Source organism: Pinus tabuliformis, chromosome J (genome assembly GCF_031772625.1).
Source record: "Pinus tabuliformis cultivar Carrire ecotype Pingquan chromosome J, CPIR1, whole genome shotgun sequence".
In the NCBI taxonomy this organism is placed as follows: Eukaryota; Viridiplantae; Streptophyta; class Pinopsida; order Pinales; family Pinaceae; genus Pinus; species Pinus tabuliformis.
Window position 1 is genome coordinate 582,410,930 of NC_142295.1, and position 27,276 is coordinate 582,438,205.

The following is a 27,276-nucleotide window of genomic DNA, read 5'->3' on the forward strand; positions in this document are numbered from 1 at the left end:
TGAACCGATCTACCAATGCTTTGTTGTAGAGAATGATGAAATTAAGAGGAATTTTCAAGAGATGTTGCAAAAAGGGAACATTAGGCCAAGTTCATCACCCTGTGGGAGACCGATTGTGTTGTTACAGAATAAAGACGACATTTGGAGACTCTATATTGACTATCGGGTGCTAAATAAGATCACTGTTTGGAATAGGTATCTAGACCCATAGATTGATGACCTTCTAGACCAACTCAAGGGGACCAAATATTTCAACAATATTAAATTGAAGTCTAGTTATCACCAGGTAGTAATTAAACCCTCTAATGTGCGAAAGATCACCTTCAAATCCAAGGAGGCCCTTTTCAAATGGTTGGTCATGCCTTTCGGGTTGACGAATACCCCCACAACCTTCATGTGGCTGATGGATGACATCTTGCGGACATTCACCAACTTATTCATGGTAGTGTACCTGGACGACATCTTGATCTTTAGCCGGAGTTGGGAAGAGAACATACACCATATTCGACATGTCCTCCAAACCTTACAACAACACAAATTGTGTGCCAATTTGGAGAAATGCACTTTTGGTATGACCAGGTTCAATATCTGGGGTACATCATTGATGAGTGGGGTGTGCATGTGGACCTAGCCAAGATAAAAGTTATTCGAAATTGGCTAGCCCCAACCACTCTAACAGAGATTCACAAATTTTTGGGTCTTGCCAATTTCTATCATAGGTTCGTGTTGGGATTCTCTCATATCACTTGGCCTTTAAGTCAAGTCACCAAGGGAAGAGCGAAATAAAATTTCTTTTGGTCTGAATCCCAATAGAAGGCGTTTGTCGATTTGAAGCATCGACTCTATTATGCACTAGTTATCACATTACCAGACCTGCAAAAACCATTTGAAATTGAGACAGATGCATCTAACTATGCTATTAGTGCAGTTCCTACCCAATAGAGGAATCTGGTGGCATTTCACAGTGAGACACTTTTAGATACAGTCCGAAAGTATCCCACTTATGAAAACAAGATGTATTCTATTGTGCAAGCATGTCGACAATGTAAGCATTACATTATGGGTAAGGAAACTGTCATCCACACAGACCATCAACCCCTGCAGTTCATATAGACACAAGGGAAGTTGCAGAATTATTTCCACAAGAAATGGTCCACATATCTAAAAAAAATCCATTTGAACATTAAGTACAAGAAGGGAAGTACCAATAATGTCGCAGACTGTCTCAGCCGACCACCGGTTATGGCACTGACCACTATGCTTGACTCTTGTTAACACGAGACTTTAGGGTGGCTACATATTTACAAGAGTAATCCAGAATTCAGTAACACATACCAGAGAGAATACAAGCTCCAAAGTCGGTGTCTACAACATATATGGGATGATTAGAAGGGTTCTTCTCATCAATAATGATGTAGCCCAGCTATGCTTCTTTGTACAATCTCCTGCTCTGCCCTCCAAAGACAGGGACAGTGGCATACGATAAATCATTCTGTAGTGCCCCACCTAATCTCTTAATCCACCCTCTAGACAACAACATGCTAAACTTGGGAGGGACATCTGCTACCACAATATCCATCATCATACTCTTCATGGGCAACTGAGTTAGGGTAACAGCCAGGTCTTTGATTAATCCTAAGCATTTTACCTTTCTTGAATCAAATGAGAATAAGTCATGATATGGTCTAGTGATATCAAGGCCTAACTCTTCCATGAAAGCTTTAGGCATCAAATTGTGGAGGATTTTGTCATGAATGGTCAAGGAGACATAAAATGATGGGGAATTATTATCAGCAGGTTCGATCATTGGGCTAAGCACAACTGCAGGCTTATCATCTTGCAAATTGACAGAGTCAGTGGAGGTTTGTGTGGCTTTTAGCTCAAGAGCTTCAAGGATAGGCTTTCTAAACACTTCACTCCTTACAAGTTCTATCAGAGGCACAAATATTTTTAACTTCTGGACTTCTGATTCAAAACTGAAAGGGGAAGGGGACTTATCAGGACCTTTTACCTCTTGGGTTGGTGCTTTGAGGATGACTGGATCAGCTTTTGGTCTTTTCTGTCTGATATTCTGTGACTTTGTCTAGACAACAGCTCTTTGGGCAGGGTTCTCCTTGACATTTTTTGCTTTTGACCTCAGATTATATCTTTGATGTTCACCAGTCTGCAAAACAACCTCTCTGTCCCACTCCTGACTGTTTTGGTCCTGTAGTAATGATTCTACATATGTAGTCAATGTCAAGAAGGCAGCACTGCCTTTGTCTTCCATGCAATAAATTTCATCCTCTTCTTCAAACTGCTCCTTCTCCATGACTACATTTTGGAAAGGAGCCTTAACTCTTTGTTCTTCATTTGCTTCTTTACCCCTTTGAATGATTTGTAATTGTTCATTTTCTCTTCTGAATGGATTTGGATTTCTTGGAGAAAATGTGTTTTGAAACCTTGCTTTCCCAGAACTCTACTCAACTTTCAGCTTAGATATCTCAGCAGCTAATGACTCTATCATTTTAGTCATTTTATCTAGTTTGGGTTCTGAATATGAAGCAGAGGAAGAAGAAGCCTCACCTCTTTGCATCCTTCTATCAGCATGACTTTTGAGCTTTTTTGCAGCCATGATATTTGATTCCACCTCTAGTGCTGCATCTTGCATATCAGCTAGAGTGGCACGTCTCCTTTCTCTCAAAAGCAAGCAGAAATCAGAGTCAAAAGCATTAGCATAAGTGAGTTTGGCAGAGGTGGGGGTAGGCTTTACTTCAGCTGGTATCTTACTATACATATGATTGAATCTTTTATTAAAATCAGGCAATGCTTCCCCATTTTCCCTCTTTAGGTTTCCAAACTCTGTATGGTAATAGAGAAAATCTTTCCTATCTCCCCATTGTTTCAAGAATGCATCGTCCAATGCTTCAATGTCTGTTATGGACCTATGGGGTAATTCTCTGAACCACTTTCTAGCGTCTCCATCAAGGCTCTGGACAAATACTCTCATCCACACATCATCTTCATTGATATCTAAGTTATCAGCATAACTATAAAAAGATTCAAGGTGTTCTTCAGCTGTTACTCCCTCTGTACCAGTGAACTTGGGCATATATTTATGATATTCTCCTGTAGGCATGGCATTCAAAGGAACAAGCAAGACCAGGGGTGCATACCTAGCAGCTATGATTCTTTCCATCTTCGTGGGAGCTTGCTGACCTTCCATGACTGGGCTAGGTGGAAGGATACTCGAAGATTGAACAGTAGGAAGTAATGAAATAGATGACAAAGGTGAAGGAAAATGATGGACTGTATGGGAGGCTTTCTTTGGACTGAGATCCAAAGGGGAACTGACTGAACAAGGAGCTTTATGAATTTCTGAAGGTATTTCTTTACTAACAATCCTGGGCTCTAAATATTCAAACTGTATATCCTTAGCTATAACTTTCTCTTTCAGAGATGCATAAGTTTTCTTAGGCTTACCTAATCCTGATGCTCCTTTCTGTTATGTTTTATTCTGCTTAGCAATCTTCTTAGGGTTAGGCACTGGGTCAGCTGGTGATTTTTGAGGATTTCTCCGGGTATGCCTCACAAACTGAGCCAAAACTGAAATGTGGAGTCACCACCAGGTAGGTTCTCCAGTAGAGTCGCCATATAGATGATTACAACCAGAAATGTGTCCAGACTTTGCCTATCATCAAAGCATGGAACTATGTCGTTCTCCTAGGGAAACTGAGCTTCAATCTCCTCTCCCTAGCAATGACGCCAATCAATGTTATCACCCCAAGAAACTCTCCTAGGTTGTAGCTCGGAGATGCTCGGGAACATTACAAAATCAACTCAATGTTGGAAATGGATGAATGGAAGGAATGATGCTTGTTCAAGCCAGATAACCACTTCTACTTTGCTTGACTCCAGACATGCCTGAACACCCCCAGACTACAAGGCTTTAGACCACCAATTACTCACAGTTTAAGAATTGGGTGAATATGGAGAACACTGACCACACCAGCAGATGCACAGGAGCCTATGATGGCTGGTTGCAACTAGTAAAAAGGTCTGCAAATCTAGTTCACTAGTGTACAGATAGGATGACAGCTCTCTATCACTAAGTGAAAAGAAACCTGATTAACACATTCACTAATACATGCAAGATTATAACACAGAGGTAGGATGACAGCTCCTCTAATGCTAAACATCAAGAGTTCAGGAAAATTGCATATCAAGCATAGCCTAGAGCAGAATAGAAATGGAAAGTGAGCAATTAACAACAAAAGAAGCTTGTATTAGCTGAAAATGAAGATGAGACGCTGCAAGTATCAAAGCAGTTACAGTTTCCAGAAGTTGAACCTTACATCAAAACAACAACCATTAACCTTGATTACATCTTCTTTCTGGGTATATATAGGATCTCATTACAAAGGCACTTGGCCGGTTTAGGAATGGAGGGGTCATAATTGACCACCAACTGCTTTAATTGCTTGATGGAGCTTCTGAGTGTAATTGTTGGCTATAGTGAACAAATACGATTTTCTCAAGTGCTCTGTTGTACTTCTCGAGCAGGTGTAGTGTCGTATGGATGAAATTTCATAACTATTAAATGCATTTAACTGCTCGAGGCTCGTCCTTCTCGTTCTCGGCCATCCTGTCCCTTGAAAGCGGTTGTTGAGGAGCAAATGCGCCGTGCAATAGTAACTGTTCACCTTCGTCCTTCGGGTGCATGGGACAAGTCAAGGACGTGGACAGTTGGGACGAGTGGAGGAGGAATATCGGCCGTTAGATCGCACAGATGGACGACGGACAGTGCTTGGCAAGGAGTACCAGGAGGTATGGAAGTAGGGTGGACAAAGGTTGCTGGATCTTCGGGCAGATAGATCCAACGGTCATCGGGCGTTGCAGATGCACGGGGGTTAACGAGTGGGGAGATGACGGTGAGCAGTATTTATCGCATCACCGTTGGGGCTTGGGTGGTAATCGTACAAAGGTGTGCGATTCCATTAGAACTGTGACGCGTGGCGGCAGGGACAAACGAAAACCACTTTTGATCGTGGTTTATCGTGCGGTCAATTTGTGGGCGCGGGAAGAGTGGATCCATCTGATCGCGGTGGAGATGATCGGACGAACGGAGGTTTAATCGCATAGGTTTTCGTCAGATGTGACGGGGAAAGAACTTGTGAAGGTGCGCGGTCATGTGATTACGGTTATATGGTGGTTTAAACTCCGCACCTTGGGACCTGAGGGAAAATGGGTTTATACAGGGTTTTAGAAGTAAAATGAAAGTCGCAGGGTTATGAGAGTGTAAGCGGAGTGAGGAAGAATGAGAAGGATTGCTGATGTGAGTCCTCTTTGAGCATGAACAACATGGCCAGGCCTGTATTTTACCCTCAAAATGTCAAAGTATGTAGCAGAGCTAACATGTGCCTATTAGATCAAGCAGACTGCCAATCATGGATCTGTAAGTTGGTTGATGTACTATTGATGATTCAACATTTGAGCTGAGACTGCATCCTGTTACCATTGGGGTACATACAAGTTTATAATCTTCCATGCCGTATCTTTTCAAGATCTGTTTGAGATATTTGGTTTGTGAAAGAAAAATACCATATTTATTTTGTTGAACTTGTAGACCAAGAAAATAGGTAAGTTCACCAAGCAAGGACATTTCAAATTCTTGTTGCATTACTGAAGAAAAATTCTGACTCATGTATTCTTCATTGCTACCAAAAATGATATCATCAACATAAACAACAATAATTAGCAATTTATCAGTTTCAATCTTTGTATATAGGTTGCTATCTGCTGAACCTTTTGTAAAACATTGTTGGTGTAGATATTTGTCAAGGCGGTAATACCAGGCCCTTGGAGCCTGTTTCAGACCATAGAGAGCCCTTTTGAGTTGGCATACAAGTTTTGAATCATTTCTAGGAATGAATCCTTCGGGTTGTTCAATATAAATTTCTTCTTCTAAATATCCATTAAGGAAAGCATATTTTACATCCATTTGGTATACTTTGAATTTCTGAAAACTAGAAAGAGCAAGAAATTTCCTTATGGCTTCAAGTCTAGCAACAGGTGCAAAATTTTCTTCAAAATCTATTCCTTTTTGTTGAGCACACCCTTTACAAACAAATCTGGCCTTGTTTCTAATGACTTCTCCATTTCATTCAGCATGTTTTTGAATATCCATTTAGTTCTTATAATATTTTTATCATGAGATCTAGGAACTAATTCCAAAGTATTATTCTTTTCAATTTTCTCAAGTTCTTCATTCATGGCCTTGACCCAACATTCATCTTTGCATTCTTCATTTACATTTTGAGGTTCGGTGGAGGATAGTAATGCTAGATAGCTTGAGGTTTATGTAATAGTTCTTCTTGTCTGTACACCTGCCTCTTTTTCCCCTAAAATTTGAGTTTCTGGATGATTTTTCTAAACATACCTGGACAAAGTCTTTTCTTCTACCATTATCTCTTCTTCTGGTGCTTCATTGGTTTCTTCTTCAATATCATTGTGATTTGATGTGGGAAAATAATCCCCATCTTCTTCATTGTTATAATCTTCTGTTTTTATCTGTTTTGGATTTTTGCATGCTTCATCCACTACAACATCAATACTTTCAACAATTTTCCCACGTCTTTTATTGTAACATTTATATCCTTTAGTTCGGAAAGAGTAACCAAGAAGAATACCTTCATCTGCTCTGGGCTCAAACTTACCAAGTTTTTCATCAGTCCTTTTGATATAACATTTTCTTCCAAAAATTTTAAAGTATTTTACAGTAGGAGTCTTACCATACCAAAGTTCATGTGGAGTTTGAGTGCTATTTACCCGAACATTTGCTTGGTTGAGAATAGTTACGGCGGTGAATGCAACTTCACCCTAGAAGGTTGCAGGAGTTCCAGATTCATCTAGCATAGCTTGAGCCATTTGTTGAACAGTTCTATTCATTCTTTCTACCACTCCATTTTGCTGAGGAGTCCTTGTGGTGGAGAATTGCCTTTTTATTCCATGTTGTTCACAAAAGTCAAAGAATTCATCCGAGGTAAATTCCCCTCGATCAGATCTAAGGCATTTGATTTTTTGATCTACTTCATTTTCAACCAAAGCTTTGAAGGCTTGGAACTTTTCAAATGCTTCATCTTTATGCTTTAGAAGACCTATCCAACACATTCTAGAAAAATCATCAATGAACAAAATAAAGTATTCTTCTCCACGAGGTGAATTTTTCCTTGATGGTCCACATAAATCAGTATGGACAAGTTCAAGATGTTTACTAGCTGACCCTTATTTTTCAATGAAGTGAGCTTTGGTTTCCTTACCGATTTGACATGGTTCGCATATTGTATTTTCAGGGATGCTGATATATGGAAGATCACGAACAGTCTTGAATCTGCATGCTTTTCTTATTTGAAAAAAGCTTAGATGTCCCAATCTTCTATGCCACAGCCAATTTTCATCAATTTTGCTTAGATAGCACTGTTGTTGTCCTCCCTTGAGTATGTATAAGTTGTTTGGAGTTCTTTTATCTTTGATCACGGTCTCTCCTGTATCAAGCTCACGAACAACACATCCGTTTGATCGAAACACCACTTCATTTCCTTGATCACACATTTGACTGACACTCAACAGGTTATGCTCTAAATTGTCTACATACATAACATTTCCAGCTTTAACCTTTTCTTTCAAGAAAACAAAGCCTTTACCTTTTATGATAGCAGGAGTGTTGTTTCCAAATGAGACATTCTTTTCCTTTTCTAAGGCATTATATGGGTGAAGTTTTTCTTTGTCACCTGTCATGTGTTTTGAGCATTCACTATTGATGTACCACTGATTTTCTTGTCTTTCTGCATACAATGCTATACCACATTTTTTTGTTTTAGATTCTTTCCTTCTCCATATCTTGGGATTTAATGGAGTTTGCTCCTTTTGAGATGTTTGCTGAAATTTGCTCCTGCATTCAGATTCTTCATGACCAAAGTTGTTACAAATTGAACATTCTATTTCATTTTCAAGATGAGAAAAGTTATTATAGGAACTTTTCTTGATCCCTGTCACATTACTTTGATTTCGTGCTTCTCTAGGCATGATGGTTTTGTAAGCAACACATTGAGAAGCTTTGTGTTCAAAATTATGACATGAAAAACATTGCCCATTAAAGAAGTTCATGCGACTATCGAATCTATTGACCTAGTGATTGTAGTTTCTATTGATATTCATCTTTGGAGCAAATTGAGTATGATTTACCTAAGGTTGGTTGTGGCTTCTATTCATCCTTGGAGTAAATTGAGTCTGATTTACTTGGTGATTTGCTTTATACCTTTGCTGATGATTGTCATACTGTTCACTGGTTTTTGTTGCATCAATATAGCTTTTTGTGGGGGTTGACGGCTTCTGTGATTGAGATGCTTCTTTAGTATATCCAAGACTTGTCTTTATCAGAGGAGAACACTGCATTTTGATAATTTCATTTAAGGTTTCTGATCCTTTAGCAAATCTAAGATTGAGAGATTTCGTTTTCTCAAGATCCTTTCTTAGACCCACAATTTCACATTCTAGTTTTTCATTATGTTTTTCTTTTTCAGCAAGTTGGTATGTCAAGGTATCTATAATCATATTCTTTTCGTCTAAACATATTTTGAGTTTATAGATTTCTTCATGAAGGTCATCCTCTTCTAAAGCATCCCAAAAATTATCATCGTCATAAGCCATTAGAAGTCTATAATCATTACTGTTTTCATTTTCATTACTATTTGATAAACCATCGCTATCTTCATGAGTATAATAACTCCTTTTATTTACAAATTGTTTTTTATTCCATTTTGCATATTCCTTCTCCTTTTCATATTTATCTTTATGAGGATATTTGGCAGCATAATGACCGACTCTGCCATAGGCAAAGCATTTGAAGGGTAGCTTACCTCTAAATCTTCCGGAACCCCATTGAAGCTTCTTGACAAAGTTTACCTCATCTTCTTCTTCTGAAATATGTCCTGATTCGCTGTGTTCTTCATTTCCTTTTGTTGAAGCTTTAAATGCAGCTTCTCTCATATTTGATGGTCCTCCTTTTCTCATTTCAAAGGCAGTTAAGATTTCGTGAAGCTGTGTTATAGTGATAGTGTGTAGATTCTGTTTTTCTTCTATGGCAGACACTTTTGATTCAAATTTAACAGACAAGGATCTCAAAACTTTCTTAACTAAGGTAACTTCCTTTATTTCTTCACTCAGATTCTTCATACAATTAACAACCTCATCTATACGTAAGAAGTAACTAGCTATACTTTCATCACTGTGCATCTTAAGAGTTTCATACTGAATTTTGAGAGTTTGAAGCTTAGCACGTTTTACCTGAGAGTCTCCTTCGTATCTCAGAACAATTTTGTCCCATATTTTTTTGGCTGATTTGAGTTGCATGACTTTGACAAATTCTGATTGTGATAGACTTCCTAATAAATTATTGACTACTATGGCATTGGTTTCATATTGCTTTTTACCTGCCGTATCTGTAGGAACTGTTGTTGGAAATGTATATCCTCATTCCACAATTTCCCAGACATCCATTCCAAGTGATTGTAGATAGGTTATGGTTCTTATTTTCCAATAAACAAAATTTCTCCCATCAAAGATTGGTGGTCTGATGGATCCCATGCTTTCTTGATTACTCATGATGATGGATCTCCCTTCAAGCGATCAAGCTTCTTCTGAAGGCCCTGCTTTGATACCAATTGTTGGAAATAATACTGAGAGGGGGATGAATCAGTATTATCAGATCTATAGTTTTATTTCCCAAACAGATTTATATACACTACTTCAGTGAAGTGAACTAGCGTGTACATGCGACTGTACTTAAAGCAACCAGCGTATATGCAGAGAACTTTTGATTTAGACAATTTATCATGTATTGAGCTTAAACCAGTATATCAGAGATTTATTAGACAGTGCAGTAAAAGTAGAATAAAGCATCACACATAAGCAACACACATGAACACCAAGATATAAGGTGGAAACCCAATGTGGGTAAAAACCACCTGCTGTTGTCGTCTTTGTCTTCTTTTTAATAATAAGAAAATCTATTTACAATCTTGTACTGGTGCAGACTCATACCAATACGCAAGCACCCACCTGCAGAAGGCTACAACCTTCTCTCGTTCTCCAGCTACTAATGTAAGGGAGCTACAACCCCTAGCTCTTGTACTAGCCAATATGTTTACTAGTACGTAGGTGCTAGCCTACAGAAAACTCCACTCTTCCACCAGAGACCACGTTTCATGAATTTTTAGACTGGATACTCCTGGAACACAACACCACAATCTGAAGGCCGCGTTTCATCTAATTTTCATATTGGACCCATCAACAACATTGAAACTCAGAAAATCATAACTGCAATACAACCATCAAATATATCTGCATCAACCAATTAATGAAACCCAATCATCACTTTCTGAATCAACCACAACGAAATCAATCAATCACTTGACAACCCATCATTGCTGAAGCAAATCATAATCAATCAATCTGATCATTCAGAACACTGTCACCAGAATACAGTCACCAGAACAAAAAGCAGAACCCAGAATTCTGCAACAACAAACAAAAACAACTGAAACTTTAAACATCATACTTCATAAGGTATACGCTACTTCCATGTGTTGAACCAGTGTGTATACACACTTTTACCGAAGGGAACTAGTGTACAGATCTACAAATTCAAATTTATGATATATATGCTACTTTGATATGCTGAACCAGCGTGTATATGCTCTTTTACTAAAGCGAACCTGCGTACAGATTTGTAAATGATAAGTTAAACATCACAACTATTCCAGACTTTAGTCATATCTAGATCATTACATTTACAGAATAAAACATGAGTCAATATTTAGATCTAGACTGTTTAAGATCAAACCACATAATGATAATACTCTTAAGCCTTTATGATCCTAGTCCATCAACCTTCATCGGCCTTATAGGTTCATCCTTAGATCAGATCAAGCAAACCATCAGAAGCTTATTAACCTGCATATATGATTCAATACTTGATGAGATATTCAAATCCTTGCAAACTATTGGCCTAATGATCTTCTCCTCCTTATATAGTTTTAGGCCTTTGTCAATACCATGGACCAAAACTACTTAGGACCAATACCTTGGACCAAATACCTCGGACCAATCAAATAGCTTGGACCAAAAACTTTTGGTTTTCCAAGATATACACGCTTTTCCTTCTATGAAAGTGCGTGTGTATGTATACGCTCCTTTTGTTTAGTAAACCTGCATGTATACGTAGCTTGGACAAGGTGAACCTACGTATACCTCTCTTTCTTCATTCTTTGGAGTCTGATATGTAATTCTTTGTTGTTTACCTGCTGCATTGTGATCTTTCATCTGAGTAAGTTTCCATCAAGGACAACACCAATATCATAATGCCAACAACATATTTATCCTAACATATGGATTTGACATTAATTACATGACAAAGAAAATATTTAATACGCAACATGGGCGATTTTACAAATTAAATGATTTTCTTAACTTGCAGGTGTTGTGGAGTGTAGGCAATAGTTGCGGAATGAATGTTTGCCCATATCTATTTAATAAACTTCATTAAATGCCTTAACTTCTGTGATGTGTTGCGGAAGGGTCCACTCTGAACTTCTGTTCTGACTTCTGTCCTTCTGCCTGCAAACAAAATCACAACTGTGTAGTGGTTGACTGGGCAAGCATGGTGTTTGTCAGTGTGTTAAGGCGGTGTTTGGGATTATTATTTCCAACACTACCCCTTAATCACGAGTGCCGCCATTGACAATTCCTAAACAATCTCTGAGATAAACAAAATTTTCACGTGCCAATGGCTTCGTGAAAATATCAGCAAACTATTCCTGTGATCTGCAGTGTTGCAACACAATTTCATCATTGTTACTCAATTCTCTAATAAAATGATATTTAGCATCAATATGCTTGGTCCTCTTGTGAAAGACCAAATTCTTTGACAATACAATTGCGGATGTGTTATCGCAGAAAATAGTTGTCGCTCCCTCTTGGTTGCAGCGAAGATCCCTCAACATCCTTCTCATCCAAACTGCGTGACACGTTGCTGTTGTTGCGACGACATATTCAACTTCTGCTGTTGACAATGAAACTATTGGCTGCTTTTTAGAGACCCATGAAATGGCTCCAGAGCCCAAATGAAAAACATAACCTGATGTGCTGTTTCTGTCATCGACACTTCCTTCCCAATCACTGTCAGTGTAACCAACCAACTTGAAATCATCCATTGTGGTGTACAAAATGCAATACTGTTTTGTCCCATTGACATACCCTAGAATCCTTTTTGCTGCTTGCCAATGTGTCTCCTTGGATGTCTCCATGAACCTCGACACCAAACTCACTGCATACATTATATCCGGCCTAGTGGTGGTCAAATACATCAAGTTGCCTATCATACTCTTGTATAATGTCGAATTGACATTGCCGCTGCAATCTTCTTTGCTCAACTTCAACCCCATGACAGTTGGAGTTGGTGCCGGCTTTCTGTTTTTCATATTAAACCTCTCCAAAATGTCTGCTACATACTTTGCTTAGGATAAAAATTCCATTTTCTGTTTGCTTTACTTCTATGCCCAAAAAATATCTTAACAACCCCAAGTCATTCATTTCAAATTCATTCTTCATGACTTGTTTGAAATCAACGATGAGGAAATCATCATTGCCTGTAAAAATTAAATCATCTACATATAAAACAACAATAAGAATCTTTGTTAGATGATCCAAAAATAATTTATTATCATAGGTTATAAAATTGAAATAAAATAATTATTAATTTAAGAAATTAAATTAATAATTATTATTCTAGAATGATTAATTATTTAATGGAGACAATTAGAAATTAGTATATTGTTGTAACAAGATCTGACTCTCCAAATGTGTCGTATCTTAGGCTCTATTTTAGGAGATTAGTTAGCTAGTTGGTTTGAAAAGCATTTAATGTAAATGGACACTTGTTATTTAATAAGTGATCCATAATTAGAGGTAGTTAGGACATGGAGCTTATAAATAGCTCATTGCAAGAGTGTTTGGTTGTTCGGGTGTAAACTCTTACGAAATCAATTATGTAATTGTTTTTTTCTGATTAATAAAATTACGTGTCTGAGGACACTTCTGCCATTATTGTGATATCAGAGCTCCAGTAATGATGCAGTGGATGTGAGGAGGATATTCCAGCTCAACAAAGTCCTGGAAAACTCCATTCAATTGATCAACAAATGATTGGTATGGTATTTGTCAAGTTTTTTGTTTAAAAGGAACATAAATTTTATTAATGATTGAATTGGCCAAAGATAAGAAAAGAACATTCGATTTGTGATTGTCACAAATGAGGAAATGATCAAATTTATTGTAATAAGACCTATTGGTTTCGTTCTTGGACATCCCCTTCAGAAGAAATAAAAGTTTTGTACTGCGATTTCTGGCCTGGCGATTACTGTAGTTCCACCAGCAGCCCAGGCTCGCATTCCAGAATTTGTAAGCTCTGCTCTAAGTTTCTCAACTTCGCTGGCCATAGAAATCAAGTTCTTCTCCATAGCCTGCTTGTTCAGACTGCTCATTATTTGCCTTCTTTTCATATTCAATCGCTGTCCTGGATCGTATCAATTCCTGACGTAAACTGTCAAGCTATGCCCTCAATATCGGAACCTGCTGGAGATCAGCTTGTGCTCTAGACAATTATTGATTCAGAGTTTGCACTTGCACTGAAAATTCTTGATGAGAGCCATTTAGATTTTGAGTACCAGCACGCAATTGCATAACGTCGGCCCTCAAGGGCTCCACTGCCCATAGTTCTGCATCTAAACTCTACATTTGTCAATCAGATCCCTTGCTTGCCGATCTTTATCATCTCTTACATTGCCTATAATCTGATACGAGCCAATTGTCATTGAACTAGGTTATGGACACAAACTGAGCTTGGTTTCGCTTGTGTATTGAGCGCGATCTTTGTGAGCTTTCACGTAGGGCAGTCCACATGATAGCAAGCCACAGCCAGAGCACTTCTATTTCCAAGGGTGTTTTCGCAATGCTTGCAATTTGGCCGTTTTGTTGCTGTTCAGAAGTTTTCCATTCCATTTTCTTGAGGATCTTTCATTTCGTTTCCTTCTATTCGTTGCTGGACTAATATTGCTGCTATGAATTTTCAGGCTAGTCGTGATAAGTATGCTTGACAAATGTTCATATATGAACGCTTTAGGGTAGTGTATATGAATAAGCCAATCAGCAAAGCCAGCCGAAGCCAGCGAAGCCAACCTGCCAGCCAAAGCCAGCCGAAGCCAGCTAAGTCGAAGCCAGCCGAAGCCAGCTAAGCCAACCTGCCAGCCGAAGCCAGCCAAGCCAGTCAAAGCCAGTAAAACTAGCGGAAGCCGGCGTGAAAACCAACGAGAGTTAGTCAGCAACCCACGTGAAAGTTGCCAGCCTGAAAGTCGATTGAAGAAAAGTGAATGAATGTGTTTAAGATTTTAATTCAGGTTTAAGACTTTCACAAAGTTCTTTTAAATGAATGAGTTTAAAAGAAATTAAAAAAGAAATAAGAAGTGTTTTGATTTGTATTTGGAGCGATAAGGTGCATTACATTTTGTAAATTTGAAGACTATTTTGTGGATATATAAGTGTATTATTTTGTATTTGGAGTAATAAGGAGTTTTATTTGTAACTTGGAGAGATAAGTTGTGTTTGGTAATTTGTTTTCAAGAAGCTATTTTTTAATTGGGATCATCACATTGTAACTCAAAGTAATTTTACTTTGAGGGGGGGGTAATTTCTTTTTTACCATATTGTGCAAAAGCACCATTGTAAAAAGTCAAATTTTGAAAGTTGCCTTGTAAAAAGTTGAGAAATTGACTAGAGCCAAGTGCAAAGCTCAGTCAATTGTCTCTTGTTTTGACAACTATTCAAGGGTCAAGGCCAAGCCCCGATAGATCGTGTTTTTTTTGCGTAGTGTGTTGTGTTGACTATCTTGTCATTTTTGTTCTGATTCTTGGTGCGACGCTTCAACGCTAAAATGTCTAAGTTGATTAATTTGTTTTCTGATTCCGACAAACTAGAAGGCACCAAATCCTATAAAACATGGCATCGTCTCATCGAAAGCACACTCATTTACAATGAATTATGGTAGGGAATATGTGATGGAGATGTTAAGCCGAATAAACCCACAGAGGCAGCTGCACTAGCAAAATGGGAAATCAAGAATGCTAAAGCCTTAGCTCTTATTAAATCGTCTGTGAATGATGAAATGTATGTCCATATAGAAAATGCTTTAAATGCATGGACTGCTTTGAAAACTTTTAAAGACCTCTTTGATACTCAGCCTGAATCAAAGAAAGTCGATCTACAATTAAAATTGTTGCAACAAAAATTAACTGAAGGCGGTGATGTTCTTGAATATCTCTCAAGACTTAAGAATATCAGGCAAGAAATTATTAATGCTGGTTTTCCCGCAATTGATGATAGCTTTATGGTCAAAATTGTAATTGTTGGGCTTCCTTCTTCCTATATGCATTTTTTAGAGACTCTACAAGTAACTGGGAAATTAGAAAAACTAATGTTTGATGAACTTTGTGAAATGTTGAGTCAACATGATAAAACTTTTGGGAAGAAAAAGAAAGTTGGTGAAGATGTTTTTCTCACAGAAGCCAGCACTAGTAAGTCATCAACAGATAGTTCTCGAGGAAGAGGCAGAGGGAATCAGAATCAAGTAGCACATAATCGAGGTCGAAGCCAAATCAGAGGAAACAATTTTAACAGAGGAGGAAGAAATAATTTTCAAGGTAGAGGAAACAACCAAGGAAGAGGCAATTTTCAAGGACAAGGATATAATAGTCAAGGTAGAGGACAATCTCAAAATAGAGGTCAAAGCAGAGGCAGAGGACAATCTTCAGGAAGAGGAAGAGACTTAAGTCAAATTGTGTGTTGAAGATGTAACAAAGTTGGCCATTATGCTGAAGATTGTCGAACATCACTTAATAAAATTCCCAAGTTTCAGCAGCATTCAACACAATTTGCAAATGATCAAGATGAAGATAACTCAGAATATGTTTTTACTTCCTCACCAGCATCACAAATTTCATCCCATATTAGAAGTGACTATGAAGATGCCTGGATCTTGGATTTCGGGTCAACTCAACACATGACTTGTCGACGTGATTTTTTTTGGAATTTTCAAGATTGCCAACTTAATTCCATTTTTCTTGCTGATGATACAAACCATACTCCTTATGGCAAAGGAGCAGTAAAAGTTTTTCTCCCTGGCATTGGAGAAAAAATGATTTCCAATGTATGGTATGTACCGAGTTTCAAGAAAAATTTGCTCTCTTTAGTCACGATTCGACAAGTAGGACATCAGGTGATTATGGAGGATGGTTTAGTGAAGATTAATTCAGTGAAACAGAACTTGAAAACAGTCATGACAGGATATGAAGATGGAAAACTGTTACGGATGAAAGGGACAGTTATTCCAAGGCATTCTGATTTTGCAAGGGCAGTGACTACAGGTATTTCACCTATAAGACTATGGCATGTAAGATATGGACATTTGAATTTTGAGAGTCTTTCTCAATTGCAGAAACAAGGAATGGTTAAAGGACTTCCCACATTCAAAAGGGAAAATGCAAAATGTGAAGCTTGCATTTATGGCAAACAAAATCGAGAAAGTTTTCCAACAAGTTCATGGCGTGCAAACAGGCGGCTACAACTAGTTCACATTGATGTTTGTGGTCCACTACAAACTTCATTTGGTGGTTGCAAATATTTCTTACTATTCATTGATGATTTCAGCAGAATGACTTGGGTTTACTTCTTGAAGAACAAGTAAGAAGCATTTGATAAGTTTAAAATTTTTCGCCAACTTGTTGAAAATGAAGTCCGAGAAAAGATAGGTACTCTCAGGACAGATAATGGGGGAGAATTCACTTCGAATGAATTCAAAACTTATTGCAGTGAAAATGGCATAAGACGACATCTTACTAATGTTTACACTCCACAGCAAAATGGAGTAGTCGAAAGAATGAATCGCACTTTGTTAGGCATGGCGAGATCCATGTTAACTTTCAAAAGGTTAAGTCCAACATATTGGGCAGAAGCAATCCATATAGCTGTCTACTTAAGAAACAAATCTCCAACTGCTTCTTTAGACGGAATCACACCTTATGAAGCTTGGTTTGGTTTCAAACCTCGAGTTAAACATCTTAGAGTTTTTGGGTCAGTGTGTTATGCCTTAGTTCCGAAAGAAAAACGAACTAAGCTTGACTCGAGAAGTTTAAAATGCACAATGATTGGCTATTCTGATGAGAAGAAAGGGTATCGTCTTTTGACCAATGGAAAATTCATTGTGAGCAGGGATGTCATTTTTGATGAAACAGAGAGTAAGAGTGTTGAAGAAATTGAAAATCTTCTTCACAAGTTAGAAACTAAAGGAAGTAAAAGAAATGGAAAAATGCAAAGTCAACCAACTTCACCAAATTGGTATGAACTTGATTTTCCTTCCTCTGAAGATGAGTCATCCAGTCAATCTACATCAACAACATCATCTGGGTCTTCTAGCAGTTCATCCGCATCTCCAAGCAACAACAGTTCTTCTGACAGTGATTCTCCACATTCTTCACCTGAACGACGAACATCAGTTTATATTAATCCTCTTTACAATGATGGGGACTTTACAGAAGCGCAAACAAGTGAGCACCAACTTCCGAAATGGGCAGTTCAACTTTTGAAAGATGTAAAGCCTGATGAACAAAATAAAACTGGCACCAGAAGGACACATAGAAGTGAAGGCAATTTTGCCTTGATAGCAAATGATTTTACTGAACCTTCCACATACAAAGAGGCAGTAAAACATAAAGAATGGCAACAGGCTATGGTTGAAGAATATCAAGCAGTAATTGATAACAACACTTGGAAACTTGTTGATTGTCCAGCAAATGTTAAACCCATAGGCTGTAAATGGGTTTACAGAATTAAGTATAACCAGAAGGGTGAACTTGAAAAGTATAAACCACGACTTGTCGCAAAGGGTTTTGCGTAGCAGGAAGGCATTGATTATGAAGAAACTTTTGCTCCAACAGCTAAATGGAACACCATCCGATTAACACTTGCATTGGCCGCTCAAAAAGGATGGAAAGTTCATCAAATGGATGTGAAAAGTGCTTTTCTCAACGGGGATTTACAGGAGGAAGTGTATATGACCCAACCACTAGGTTTTGAAATTGAAGGACAAGAACATAAAGTCTGCAAATTGATCAAGGCTTTATATGGATTAAAACAAGCTCCCCGAGCTTGGTATGCAAAGATGGATGAATACCTTAAGAAAGTTGGTTTTCAACGAAGTGAATTTGATGATACTTTGTATGTACGACAACAGGGAAAATATCTGGTAATTCTTGTTATGTATGTAGATGATTTGATCATTACTGGCAACCATGATGATCATATTGCACAGGTGAAAAAGGAGTTACATGCAGGTTTTAAGATGACAAATTTGGGATTACTTCACTACTATCTTGGAGTTGAAGTCTTCCAACGTCCACATCATATTTTCATTTCTCAAAGTAAGTATGCAGCAGAGGTTCTTCAGCGTTTTGGCATGCAAGATTGCAAGCCCGTTCTCACCCCCATGGAGCAAAACTTGAAACTTTCAAAATTTGAAGGGGGGGAAAAGGTGGATAGTACAACTTACAGACAGTTGATTGGCAGCTTGATTTATTTGACAAATACTCATCCTGATCTATCTTATGCAGTTAGTATTCTTTCACGTTTTATGCAGGAACCACGAGACAGCCATTGGAATGCAGCCAAAAGAGTTCTTCTATATATCCAAGGAACAAAAGATTTTGGTCTTCTTTACACAAAGACTAAAAATTTTGTACTTGGTGGATATTCTGATGCCGACTTTGCTGGGAGTATTGATGATCGAGCATCAACATCAGGTTATTTAATGAATATGGGGTCAGCAGCAGTATCTTGGAGTTGTAAGAAACAAGCTACAGTGGCCACTTCTTCAGCAGAAGTAGAGTACATTTCAGCATGGGAAGCAGCATGTGAAATTGTTTGGTTGCGCCGAATTTTGCAGGACTTGGGCATTTCTCAGGCAGAAGCTACATCATTATTCATTGACAGCCAGTCAGCCATCAAACTTGCCAATAACCCAATTTTTCATTCAAAGACAAAGCATGTGGACACCAAGTATCATCATATCAGATCTCTCATTGCCAAAGATGTCCTCAAGCCAGTTTATTGTCCTTCCGAAGATCAGATCTCCGACATTTTCACGAAACCGCTTGGCAGAATAAAATTTACTAAGTTCAGGGATGAACTTGGTATCTGTTGTAATGTATCTTTGGATCATAGGGGGGAATGTGAGATGATCCAAAAATAATTTATTATCATAGGTTATAAAATTGAAATAAAATAATTATTAATTTAAGAAATTAAATTAATAATTATTATTCTAGAATGATTAATTATTTAATGGAGACAATTAGAAATTAGTATATTGTTGTAACAAGATATGACTCTCCAAATGTGTCGTATCTTAGGCTCTATTTTAGGAGATTAGTTAGCTAATTGGTTTGAAAAGCATTTAATGTAAATGGACACTTGTTATTTAATAAGTGATCCATAATTAGAGGTAGTTAGGACATGGAGCTTATAAATAGCTCATTGCAAGAGTGTTTGGTTGTTCGGGTGTAAACTCTTGCGAAATCAATTATGTAATTGTTTTTTTCTGATTAATAAAATTACGTGTCTGAGGACACTTCTGCCATTAATATTACCATCATTCTCTTTGATGTAGAGAGTATGATCAACATCACACTTGTCAAAGCCATTGTCCAACAAGTAGGCATCTATCCTGCTATACCATACTCGCGGTGCTTGCTTCAGCCCATAAAGAGCTTTCCTCAACCGATCCACTTTGTCTTCTTTGTCTTCTACCTCATAACCGGGCGATTGCACAACATACACTTCCTCTTTTAGAACTCCATTCAAGAACGCCAACTTTACGTCCATTTGATACACTTTCCATTTATGTTGCACAACAATCGCCATAACTGTACGCATCGTCTCAATTCTCACGACTGGCAGGAACATCTCCTCATAATCTCTTCCATGTTGCTACTTGTATCCTTTGACAACTAACCTTGCTTTGTGCCTTACAGTCTTTCCATCAACATTGCTCTTGGTTTTATAGACCCACTTCACTCCAATGACTTGCTTTCCTTGCCGAAGGTTCACTAAATCCCTTGTGTCATTCCTTTCTATTGATTCCATTTCTTCCTCCATTGCTCCAACCCATTTTTCATCTTTGACTGCATCTTCAAAGTGAATTGGGTCATCTAGATGACAAAACAGAGAAAATAATGAATTTAGGCCAGTGCTGCTATCAACTTCATCTTGCTCATATATTTCATTCAAATTTTTGAATTTTGGTCTTCTTGTGCTTGCTGAAGATGGGCTTGATATGTCACTTGGTGTTGTGCTTTCCGGTGTGCTTGGAGAAGCCCTTGCTTCACTGTGTGACGCTGTCCTATTATTTGTTGATGGTGTTGTTTGCTCCCTGTTTTGTTGAGCTTGAATATGAGTAGAGGGAGTCACTATTGAGGAATTGCTTGCTGCTGTAAATTCCTCTTTGTCCTCATGTGATATACATGCTTTCACATTCACTGTCTTCTCTAAACTTTCATCCCATGCTTCCTCTTCTATGAACTGCACATCTCTACTGATTATGACCTTCTTGGTTAATGGATTGTAGAGTTTGTAAGCCTTGGATTCATCACTGTATCCAACAAATATACATTTCTCCCCCTTGTTGTCCAACTTCTTCCTCAACTCATCCTGTACATGTGCATAAGCCACACATCAAAAACTCTCATGTGAGTGACGCTATGCTTTCTTCCACTCCATGCTTCTTCAGGAACCACGTTCTGGACACTTTTGGTTGGACATCTATTCAAGATATATGTTGCACAAGCGACAACTTCAGCCTAATAATCATTTGGCAAATTCTTTGCCTTCAACATACTCCTTGCCATTTCCATAATGGTCCTATTTTTCCTTTCCACCACACCATTTCACTAAGGTGTATATCTTGTTGTAAATTGCTTGTGAATTGCATGCTCCCTACAAAAATGAAGGAAATCATTTGAGATGTATTCTCCACCTTTGTCAGTCCTGAGGACTTTGATGTAGTGTCCGCTTTGCTTCTCAACAAGAGCTTTGTATTGTCGAAAGCGCTCAAACACTTCACTTTTCTGTTTGAGGAGATAGACCCATGTCTTCCTTGTGTAGTCATCTATGAAGGTCAATACATAGTGGCTGCCACGAATTGATGGTGTCTGCATTGGTCCACATAAATTTGAGTGGACAATCTCCAAAGGTCCTTTTTCCCTTACTGAATTTCCTGTTGGGAATGTCTCTCTATGTTGCTTGCCCAAGATACATCTTTCACATAGGCTATCCGGTTTTTCTATGAGTGGCAAACCCTTCACCATGCCTTTCTTATGCAGCAAATTCAAACCTCCAAAGTTGAGATGTCCAAATCTCAAATGCCATAACCAGTTTTCATCTTTGACCTTTGTTCGATAGTTCACTTGTGTGACAACTGCCTTTTTTCTTCCGTCCTCTTGTGAGTTCATTGATAGTTGTGCTTGTGCACCTTCTTTCAAATCTGATCTTATCTTTAGGGGAAAAATTCTATTGTTTGTCATCTGAACCTTTGCAATCAGTTGTCTGCTTGGAGATCTATCCAAAATTGTGCACTTATCATTTTTGAAAAAGACATTGTAGCCCTTTTGCATGAGTTGACCAATGCTTATGAGGTTATGCTTCAGACTGAGGACAAAGTAAACATCTGAGATGTACTTCTTCTCCCCCTTCTTTGTTAGGATATTAACTCTTCCTTTCCCCATGACAGAGACTTTGCTATCAGTCCCTAATGTCACTTTAGATTTCACGCTTTCATCTAGACTGGGAAACATTTCTATGTTCCTTGGCATATGGTTGCTATACTCTGAATCTAGATACCATATATCACTTTGTTTTTCTTGTGCTATATTACAAGCTAAAAACATGTTATCATGGTTTTGATTTTCTTTTGTGAAATTTAAACTTGTTTTGTTACTAATGTCATATTGCTTCTTTATACATTCATTTGCATAATGACCATACTTCTTACAGTAATGACATTGGACTTGAGATTTATCATACCTATGACCTTGTGTTTGATTTTGGCTTGGGCCTTGACTTGGATTTTTATTGTTGCCCCTTCCACTTGAGCTTGAAGGGCTACTTCTTCCACCTTTATGTGGGCTTCTTCCTCTTCTTCTAGTATATGATCTCCCTCTTCCTCAACCTTGACCAAATGATACTTGTGTTTTGAAGGTATGCTCCAATGAGGAGTTTGCTGCTCTATTCAGTCTATGTTCATAAGAAATCAGTGATGCATTAAGCTCATCCACTGAGAATTATGAGAGATCTTTTGTCTCTTCTATGGTCACAACAATGGCCTCAAACCTTGCTAGCAAACTTCTCAAAACTTTCTCAACTATTCTTCTTTCCTCAAGTGTCTCACCATGAGACCTGATTTGAGTAACCAGCCCACTTACATGTGTAAAAAACAAGTCTATATTATCAGACTCTTTCATACAAAATGTTTCAAAATCTCTCCTTAGCATTTGTAGCTCTGTTGCCTTAACTTTTGCCATGCCTTGGTAGGTTGTCTGGAGGGTGTCCCATGCTTGCTTGGACTTCGTTGCTTCTGCAACCTTTGGGAAAATACTTTCATGAACTGCTTGGAAAATATAGAACAGGGCTTTTGAATCCTTCTTCTTGTTGTCCCTCAACAGATTTCTTTCTGCTTGAGACAAGGCATTGTATGCTGCTGCATCTGCTAGTTCTTGAAAACCATTCTCCACCAAACCCAAATGTCTTGAGAAGGCATTGTATGCTGCTGCATTTGCTAGTTCTTGAAAACCATTCTCCACCAAATCCCAAATGTCTTGAGATGAAAACAAAGCCTTCATTGTAATAGCCCAATAATCATAAACTGAGGTATCTCAGGATTAGTCAAACTTGTGCTTGATGTTGCCATTTCTGAGTGTAAAAAAAAACTTTCTACCTGTTGGTAAATACGCTTCATTGCGGAAAGGTAAATCTAGGTAAATTCTAGGTAAATCTTAGGTTGCCACGAGGATATCGCAACCACAGAGGGACTTAATTAAAAATTAGAGTTCACTCACAACGAAACAAAGTAAAATAAAAAAGGTTGCGGAGATTTATTTGTGTAAGATTAAAACCATAACACAACTGACCACACTTTAAATTATATGTCAAAACATAAAGAAATTACATTCACGTGATAAATGGACGCTGCAGCTCCAAGTGAAAAACACAACAAACTTACTGCGGTTTAAGCATTACTGGGTTGCGAATAAACTTCTGTAAAACTCACCAAAATTTCCTCCAAGATTTAAGCGTTACTGGGTTGCCGAATAAACTTCTGTAAAACTCACCAAAATTTCCTCCATGATTTTCTCCTCACTACTTCACATATTCTCTTTCCCTAACTTCTCCAACATGCCTAACATTACAAATCTTTTACTTACATATTTATCTTAACATGACATATATTACATGACGGAGAAAATATTTAATAAACAACATGGTCGATTTCGAAGTTCTATCCTCTCAAGGAACAATGACGACATGTTGGTGGTCACGGGAGTGCTGAAATCAAACTGACGAACTTTTTGTTGGCCGTTGCATAAACTAGTTTCTCGCTGAGGATGATATATCACGGGAGATTTGGGCATCATTTGGTTGTTTCTTTAAAATCTCGGTTGAAGGGTATGCGTGCATTGTGCACATCTAGAGATTTTTTGCTCTAGCTCTTACAGTTCGAGGTCTCTGAAAGTGGCTCCGAATTCCGATGAGGAATTAAGTGGTCTAAGAAAGTTCCTATGCATGATCAAACAATCTCATGGCAGCGTTTTGAGAAATGCAAGGGGAGGTGCAACGGCAACCCGAACATGAAATGGCAACATCTTTGTTCAACGTAATAACAATGCAACAATCGGGGAAAGCTCTTCAACGACATGTCGTTCCATCGCATGAAAGAAATCACCTTCCATAGTTCCCCCATCCTCTGAAGTATTGCCATCTTTCAGGTATGTACCAAGCTCAGAGACAAATTGTTCATAAAAAAAATTGAATCTTTGCAGTGTAGTATTTGACTTCACTGACCCCACTAAAATGTAAAGGAGAAAGATATCAAGCGACAGACACTGCTTGAACTTGTCGATTACATAACATCTAGCAATGAAAAATTTACTGAACCGGTTATGCAGGAAATCACAAAAATGGTTGCCGCAAATTTGTTCAGAAGAGGATGATCCAGAAGAGGAAGAACCAGAAGTACTGGAAAGTTATGATCCAGAAGAGGAAGAACCAGCGATGGAACTTGCTTGGTCACACTTGCAAATAGTTTATGAATTCTTGCTAAGGTTTGTGGCATCATCTGAGACAGATGCGAAGGCGAAAAAGAGGTATATGGACCATTCTTTTGTCTCGAGGTTACTGGATTTTTTGACTCTGAAAACCCAAGAGAGAGAATACTTGGAAACAATATTTCACTACATTTATAGAAAATTCATGGTGCACATACCGTTTATTTGAAAAGACGGGTGCGGTTGGGTGTGCTTTTAAAAAGGGCTCCATTAATAAAAGAATAATGCTGCTCTATTGCAGATGTATGTAATCCATGATAACTATTAAAGAATAAAGAATATATACACAAACAAGCATCTATCAGCATAATTGATGCTGTGTTGCTGGTGTCCAGATGTGTTCACGGCCGCTTCCTCCTTCACTGTTTGTATGAAGGATTAAGAAGTATGACAAGTGCCAAAAATTGGTTATACCAATTCCTTGCAAGACCTGGTTGCTGGATCCCACATCGCAGGCAACAGAAACTCTCGCCCATTAATTCCATGGGCATTGTAGCTTGCACCAGTCCTTTTATCCACCAGAAGCACCCCAGGGAACCCCGGATATGCCCCCTTTCCAAATATTCCCGTGCACGCCGACACGGCTTCTAGCGGTGCACTTGCGTCGCCTTGGAAGTAGCCGGTGTTGAAGGGATTGGTGACTGTTCCTGCAACAACAGTGGCAATATTGATGATCACCCCATCGATGCCCATGTCACCGTTGGGTGCCACCAGAGGGGCAGTCTGGGGTCCGTAGATGGGCTGATGGAAGGGCCACGCGCACAATCCAGGGCACTGGCTTGCAGAGTTCCCAACCCACGCGTATGGAAGGAGTTGTTGTTGCTGCTTCCCCTTCCCCATCATTCGGCTTTTTATCGACTGCTGATGCGATAATAGATTGAGATTGGCATGGAATCCACAAGAACTCATGCAGAATCCTTCCACTACAACATCCTCAGATGTAAGTACCAAATACACAGCACTCCCACCATTATTCTCCGGCAGAGGCAGAACTCTTGACTTGACAGCAGTTTCAACCAGAGCAGCAATGTCAGACCTCTTGAGCGATTTTCCAAGGGAATAATCTTCATCCACCTGCTTCCGAAGAATTATAGCACTGGAGGGGACAGCCTTGTTAGAGGCGGCGCCCCTGTACTTCTGCGTGGTCTTCCACCAGGCGGACGCAGAGGGCTACTTTGATGTATTTTCCCCCAGAGATTGCACAAAATCAGCGACAATGGAACGTTGAAGAGGGGTGAATTTACCATACCAAATGAGATGGACAGAGATTAGTCCACTTGTAGAAAGTAGAGGACCGTCATGGTAAGTTAAAACAACAGATGGCTCTTCCACCAAGGCACCAGAAGATGCACATAATATCGCCATACACACTGCCATTTGCAGCATGACAGTAAGTTGAAGGGGCGAAACAGAACCAGCCATTTTAGGGAAACAGTCACTATCTATCTCTGAGAGAGCCAACGGATGCAAACTCCTGTGATAAGGATCAAGAAACAAACTGCGTTAACGTCAAGAAGAGGGGAGCGGAAAATCGTTCAATTTGGAAAGATGCAACTGAAATCAACATATGAATGAAAAAGGCAAAGAGAGATAATATATATAAATAGGGGTTAGGGTTGAAGCAGGGGCGCCGTGTTGTCGTGTGGAGTAGTTTGGAAAGTTCCAGATGCATTCCTTCCTAGGGAGACGGGATGTGTTAAGTATTGAGGTGCAGACGTTGCCTCCCTCTTGTGCGGTCCTGCTGGTTGGCAGTTGATGTTATTGGACACAACTATTCCACCTGTGGGGCCACATATATGGACTCGCCACTCGATGGAAAGAAGCTTAGGTAGCATTCGAAAAAGGGCGAATAGAGTGGTTACGCCGCAGTGTGAGACATGCATGAAAAACGAAGAAAAGTGGGATGAGATATGGGATGGCAAATGCTTTGGAAATGGGGACGCGGTTTAGAGGGGAGACGTGATGGCATGCATATGAGTAGGGCAAGTGGTGGAATTGGGGACTCGGTTTAGCCTGGCTCCAGTCTGGCAAGCATATGTTTATTTTTATGGTAGGATAGGAGACAGTATGGAAATGCAAGTAGGGCAAGTTGAGGGAGAGGGTGGTGCCTTGCTGGTAACCAAATTAGTTTATATTTATCATGTGGAGTAAAGTAGGTGAATGGAAAATTCTGCATACGTCCCTAACTGATCCGTTGGGGAAGTGGCTTATACCGTAATTTCCTCGCAATGTGCTTTTTACTCGTGGCATTTCACTATTGGAGACACAACTCAATCTCCTCTTTCCGCCGACGCCGGCACTTTCTCTGCGCTCGTTCCGTCGCTCTTTCAGTCAACACGTTAAATACAAGTTTCAACGTTGCGTCTTTACTCCATCAAACTCAAACGATAAAGATATATCGTCGTGCAGTTGGGCTTATACATTGCACTGTTTTCCATTGAAATGGTGGCAAATTAGATGTGCGAAGCTTCTTCATGCATAAATTATCACTCATGTTTTGTTGTTGGTATACACACGTTATTAGTCCCTCCGTAAAAGGCAGACATGGACTATTCATCGTTGACCCATATTAGTTTTGAGTTGAATATATATTATTTTTATTGATTTTTATGGTTTAAGTTATAATAAAAAATAAAAAGATTGTTGAATTTAGGTTTTTGTGATTTATATCAAGGTTTTTAATAAGAGTGTTTGGCGGAATTATGATGTGATTTCGCCAAAAACTCTTCTAAAAAAAATAAAAAGATATTTTCACCTC

At 38.8% G+C, this 27,276-nt stretch overlaps 1 pseudogene; it reads right to left on the reverse strand.

The window, feature by feature from the left end:
• Positions 1-24,732: 24,732 nt before the first annotated feature.
• On the reverse strand, positions 24,733-26,068 carry LOC149228317 (protein EXORDIUM-like 2 pseudogene; annotated as a pseudogene).
• Between the last annotated feature and the right edge of the window lie 1,208 nt (positions 26,069-27,276).